Source organism: Epinephelus moara, chromosome 1 (genome assembly GCF_006386435.1).
Source record: "Epinephelus moara isolate mb chromosome 1, YSFRI_EMoa_1.0, whole genome shotgun sequence".
NCBI lineage: Eukaryota > Metazoa > Chordata > Actinopteri > Perciformes > Serranidae > Epinephelus > Epinephelus moara.
This window is the reverse complement of record NC_065506.1, coordinates 26,862,960-26,869,754: the sequence shown is the minus strand read 5'-3', so window position 1 is coordinate 26,869,754 and position 6,795 is coordinate 26,862,960. Positions and strand designations below refer to the sequence as shown.

Below are 6,795 nucleotides of genomic sequence, written 5' to 3'. Positions count from 1 at the left end.
ATCCAGCCTCGGGGTCCAGATTTCTCCTTACTCATTAGTTCGAGGTCCCACAGTTTAATACATTTAGTGTCATACTTGCGTTTGGCCATGCGTTTGGTCAAGTAGCCGTCTGGTAGTCACTCACTTCACAGCAGAAAACTTCAAAATTAATAAAACTGTGCTGGAAATTTACTGTACTTTAAATCAATGTGCTTTGTTACAAACTTGACATGTTCGGGAGTCACTTGCGGTCCATTCAGAATGGGCCTGAGACCCACTTTTGGATTGCGACCCACCAGTTGGGAACCACTGACCTAAAGCATCTGTTGATACCAACCATGTTGGCATGGCTTGTCAGGAAGGAGGCTGGATAACACTTCAAATTTATGGCAAGGGATCCCTTGAACTCTCACCTCATGACATTTGAATGAAAATGGTTTCTATGGGTCTCACCTAAGCTTGAGAAGGCGTGTTCCCAGTAGATGATTTTTAATTTGAAGAACAATGAATTGTCTGACATGTATAGAAACATAATATATTAAAACAGGATTATTGTGGAAATCAAAGTGATAACTGTACCAGAATTAGTCTGTGCACATCAGGTAGTTGGTAACATAAACCGTAAAATAAGAAACCAAACTATATCAGTATGTGATTCCTTAACTCACCCCAAGATTTTCACTGGCCCCAGTTGGCCACCCCTATGAAAAATATCTAGGTGCACCACTGGCTGTCATATCAGTGAACACTATCTGCTCAAATCAAGAACAATTTCCTTGTCATTTAATAGACTATCCTTCAAAAACAAGCTCACAGTCTATAATGAGATGAACAGGCTCCATCATCATTTGAACGTAACAGGTGAAATCAGATGTTTAGATGATTATCCTCTCACTAGGCTCTATTGTTTGTCAATTTGCACCCAGAAAAGAAGGCAATCCATGTCTAAATCAGCCGTCCTCCAGACAGGTGTCGTCACACCTCAATAATAGAAATGCCAGGGACGCTTGCGAGACATTTCACAGCAAAACAACAGCAACTTAAAGGGCAGATCGTCAACTAAATCTCCACGTGGGAGCTCCAGACAGCTGAGGACCTGTGACTCTCTGCTCTCTCCACTTTATTAAACATGCACATGCACACACACACATACACCCACATTTGTACTGTACATGCACATACACACACTGGAGTCTGATGTCAATCACATTAAAATGATCAGAGCTGATTCATAGTGTAGATTTTTTTTTATTTATTTTTTTGACAGCGATGTATGTTACGTAATGTATTGTTTCTACACGTTTATGCTGGAACCTTTTCACAGTCCACCCACAAATGTATTATTTTCATGAATGTATTTCCAGACATTGCATAACGTTTATGGATTTTTTAGATTGAACTGACAAACAGCAGCCCTCGAGTTTCTGTGCACACAGAGGCGAAGGCCACGAAAGACAAAGCAGCTAAAGAAATGGACAAAATTACTGGTGGGAATTTGGGTTCATCAAAATATAATGCGGAACATAAAATAAAAGCTTTTGTTTGAGTGTTTAAAAGCACCTTGTGAGGTTACAGTGCACTTTAGGATAATAGAAATGTGTAGGCTTCAGCTGTCGTGGCGTTTAATTCCTCAAGGATTTGAAATTTCATGATTCTGAAGCGTCCTTCAGACAGACAGAACATTTTCTTTTCATTAGCGCTTTGCAGAAAGCCTGGATCTGCACACTCTGTGTTTAACATGGAAACTGGCTGCTTTCTGACACGGCCATCACCTAAAGTCATGTTTACTCCTGCACTTTTTTTCAACCCCACTGCCTCTTCTTCCATGGGTATTCAGAGTCAGAAGGAAGCGTCTGCTTTGGGGCACACACCTGAGCCCTGTTACGCCACAGCTCTAAACAACGGCCATCTGCTGCTGCTGCTGCTGCTGTGTCAGTTCAGCACCTCACAGGACGTTCCCTGCGTTTACACATGGATTATCTACTCAGATTCCCCCGCTGCTTCTCCCCAGTCACTGACCACATTGCGTGTACAATAACCCAAATAGGAAGATCCCCTAACATGGCCTGATGCGCTCAAATTTTCAGTGAAACTAGCTCCGGTGTGTTGGTGTAACATCATCCACGGTTTTCCACCAGCAGCTCCCTTGAGTAGAGGTATTTTTGTACATAGGTAGGCTTTTCTGGACATTTTCAAAGGTGCTATTGATTCTAAAGTCTCTGTTATTGATGATAGTAGCTGCAGGATCCCCGTTAATGGTAATCAATCACAGAGTTTGTGTTTCATCAGGCTCCACTTCAAGTAATAGCACATTGAAGAGAAATGTTATCTCAGCGAGTCTCCTCTGTCATCATTATATTTGCCTTACTGACCTAGAAATACTGTGGTCACAAAGATCTTAGCTATCTTTTCACAGAGTAAACATGATACACACAATACATCATAGGAGGGGAGCTGATAGTGCAGGACACATGCGACCCCATTGATTTCAGTCGGATACTGGAATATAATTAGTAGTCAATGTTGCAGATATCTAAGACACAATAAGCAGAGAATGTTTGGTGTTGGATGAAATACTTAAATGATCAATTAGCAAGCTTGCTGCCCATTATTTTCTATGAGTAAATGAGTAACTGACTAAATGCTTCAGCTCTGGGTCAGTCTTTTATCACATACACTGACTTAACATAATCCTCCTCTCATCCTGTTACTGCTTATCAAAGCTGAGGAATCACAACAGTCACAACATCTTATGTCACAAGGTATAATGACTTGCGAATCGTCTGGTATCGCTGTTATGTGTAGTTTATCATAGGACAAATAACATCTCATCACTGTCGAATAATGAAAGGTGGGAGCTGCCATTAATTTAATAAATTGCAGGTGTGGATCTTCCCATGGGCTTTCACATAGGGCGCCACGCAGGAGGGATTTTTTTTTATTTGTAAAACTATCCAAAGGTAAAAATGATCCAAAAAAATCTAATGCTAACAGTCGGTCTGTAGCAGTGGTACCACCTCTAGTCCTCAAGCCAAAGAACCCTTGGCTTAAAGAAAGATGGAGAAGGGACCCCCTCGACATATACTGTTTAAAACCTGGGTTGCACTTGTGATAATTCTCTGAATATTTTTTGGTCTTCTTTTATTTGTGCTTGCCTGTACCTGCTCACAGCAGCAGTTGTAGCATGACTAGGTGCATTAGCCTCACCCTCTGCACTTACAACGGTTGCTTCTCAGGTGGATGGTGTGTCAGAGTCTCTTGCTCAAATAGAAACAATCCATTTTGGCTTAAAAGAATGTCTAATTGGCCAGTATGATTCAATTGTATGTAAATGTTATCTTACTAGTTCATCTCGCTGTTATGTTTAAATGCTGCACAGTGATTTAGAGCAATAAAATATAGTAAATGATACAGATTTACATTAAAGGGGTAAAGGGAAAAAAGGTTTAAATAGTAGAATCAATTACTAAATAATTTACAATTTTAAAAATAGAAATCACCATTAAAAATAGCAATAGTGCAGACAAGAGATGCAAAGATAAAAACACTTACTTAACCTCGTGTAATCATGTGAGCTAGCTTGCAAAAGGATTCATGGGTAACAGCCTATTATCAGTGTTGTGTACTATAATTCAAATGTTTTTTTATGAATATGCTGACTTACCTTCGCTAATCATATGTTAGATTCACGTTAATGTGTATTTTTAGATTTATTTTAACTTCTTAAAACAAAAAAAAGCCCTTAAACTTAGTAACTGAGGACCCTGTAGGGGTCGTGGACCCCCTGATGGGTGTGGTGGAGTGTATGTGGATAGCATTACAATAAGAGACAATAAAAAGCAATTGAATTCCATTTGCTTTTGTTCCCGTTCTCGTACAATAAATATATATACTGTTTTTTTGTGCGTATGGGGGGGCTGCCCAGGGTGCTGAATGTGCTAGGTACGGCACTGCATTTAGGAAAGGTGGTAAGAGTAAGTGGTTTTTAAAATCCATGGTGTCCTGTTACATATGTGTTTTAGTAAAGAGATTACTTTGCAGTGGTCTATCTTCAGAATAAATAGGATCATCCATCTGAGTTTCCATTTCAGCCATATCAATCACCCCTGGACCAAAACGTCTTGACTGTCCACTCACCTTCATTAACTGAATTATTTATTTGCGTTCAGACAGCTGGAACACAGACAGACACTAAAGGAGACGCAGACAAGGGCATCCAGTCTCACCCCATCCTGATTTTTTCATTCTGTGTACATTGATGTGCTCGACTTGAACTCATTTTTGGAAGTGGGCATTTTCTAATGGCGCTGACTAATGCATTTCAAATAGGCAATCTCACTTAATCGTGGAAGTTTCTCTGCACCTGTGTTGTTTGGTTTATTCACTTTTTATTCATTTCAGCTGATGGGAACACAACAGCACACCCAGCGTGAGGACACAATTTAGACGTATCCAGAGTCTGTGTCGTCATGGCAATGTTTTAATATTAACAGGCCGTTTTTGGTTCACATCTGCCAGCACATAACCTTCTGTGTGAAAATTAAAATTCAACTTTGCCCCCCTGTGCAGAGGCTGAGTGTTAAATTGTCCCACTGGGATGAGATTTTTTTTCTCGCTTCTCACCTCTTCTGACCTTCCTCTGCAGAGATGGCTGTCGATGACCTCCACTTATGTGCTTAAACATGCTGTAAATAATGTACAGGTCCTTTATAGATTATAACAGTCGGTCATGTTTAGTCAGGACTATTTTATTTCTGTTTGAATTAAAATGTGTCAGTTTCTGTCGCATACTTTCTTCTATTAACTGCTAAGTTACTGACAAAATTAATCAGGTAATACATTGTTAAAATGTACACTGTCACATCAGGTTAATGACCTGCTTTCAAAAAAATCCAGATATTGAAAATGTCTTTAATATTCTGCACTGACAGTCAACAAACCTTTCTCTTAAATGCTTATGTCTCCATTAATCGCTATATTTTGTACCTCTAGTGCCACCTACTGCTGCAAATATGAGCCTAATATGGACCCTGAATCCTAATTTCACATTTGCTTACACACTTCGGGCTGATGCCACTTTTTCATCAGATAAATCTCTAAATAAAGTGAGTGGAAAAATTCATGTCTTGTCATCTTTGTTAGTAACAACTGCTCTGACTTCACTCCACAGCTGTACGATACTCAAATCTTTGAAAAGTTGGTTAGATGTCTGCAAAGTAAGATTTGATTGTGCGGTATATGTTCATTTATCCTTCCAGAAAAGCCCAGGTGTCACTAATGAAATCAATAATGGCTGGATTTCATTCAGCTGCTTCAGTTTCAGGGTCCTCGTATTGTGCAGGCTGTCACACAGTCATGTCTTGCTGGAATATCTGAATAGAGAGGAGCCATCTTTGTCACTGCTAACACCTGTGCTTTTGGTAATATGACAAGTCAGACAGTCTGCCGTGACAAAGGCCTGTTCATACAAGAGAGCTTAGATCTTACTTTTGTTAGCATTCTGTTTTTTGTTTTGTTTTTATCTTTAGCTTTTGTCCTCTGGCTCCAAAGTTTTTTATGGTTGAAATAAACTTTTGTACTCCAAATGCTGTCTGAAGTTTATTTGTATGACCATAGGTGTGATGAGGGCCCCATTTTAGAGTTAATTCAAGCTGACAAATTTATCCGGCTAAAATAATCCTGGTTATTCCCATCCAGCTAATTTAAATCTTGGAAAGAAATTTGATTTATTTGTGAATCCTGCATAGCATTATTTTGACCAAGACTACACTCTTATCTTGAAACAAAGGTAAATTGCATAGACTTGAAAACATGATTAGCCTTCATAAGACTGGCTGACTGCTCATGTGAGTAGTTACAGTAGGTATGCGTGTTGTGAAACTTCCCAAAATGCACCGGTGTGAGCCTGCAATTACAGATGTCATTTTCTTCTACAGTGTACTCCATGTTTCCAGGCTGTTAAACATTAGATATTAGAAGTGGATATGGTCAGACTAGAAGTGATGTTGGTGCACAATGAGTGGAAGATCTCAACAGACATGAAAGAGACCTCTTAGTGAAAACCATAAGCTTACTATTAAATGAAGCCTCACTACAACACATTATCCAGCAGAGTGCTTAAGTTCATCATTTAATGACAATTTAAGTCTCCATTCTCCTACTAGTAGTAGACTATTTCAGCTGTTTGAGTATTTGCTTTAAGTTCTACTACATTTGGATCGGTTCTCGTGTAGACTGTTTATACTTTTACTAAGTATAGGTAACTCTTCATTGTGAAAATGTAGTTGTGGTAATTACACTATTAGATTATACTGATTTTTTCAATAACCTGCATGTTCTCCTAAAATCATGTACACTTTAATTATAAATCCATAAAAGCAAGTTATTTGTATTTAAAAACTATTGTGTTTGTGATTTGGCAAAAAAAAAAAACATCTTTGTCCTAGTTAAGCTAACGGTCAATAAGCCAGACCTTTTCCAGGTTTGGGCTTAAGGACTTGTTGCTCTAACAACAGTTCCTGATATAAATTAAGATCGCTTCAAGAAACGAAAATCCAGACTTGTGGCTCAACTTCAACATTCTAATCTAAATAACTCTCATCCATGTATACAGAACGGGGCCCAGCACTGCAATCTGAACCCAACAGTTATTCCAGCACATTCGATACTGTCTTTAAGTCACATCTCACCTCTGTTGATAACTGTAAAAGTGATTCCTACTCTGCAAACAGACACCGTGTCTTTTCCCTGATCTGCTGAGTGGCTCTACTCTATCATGTCCCTTAATCTCTGACTTCACCCTTCAAACTCTAAGGA

At 39.1% G+C, this 6,795-nt stretch overlaps 1 protein-coding gene across 1 annotated transcript in view; it reads left to right on the top strand.

Moving 5' to 3' along the window:
• Positions 1-6,795, top strand: part of LOC126389193 (cytochrome c oxidase subunit 4 isoform 1, mitochondrial) — a 516,851-nt gene that overhangs the window by 48,668 nt on the left and 461,388 nt on the right. The window lies entirely within an intron of this gene.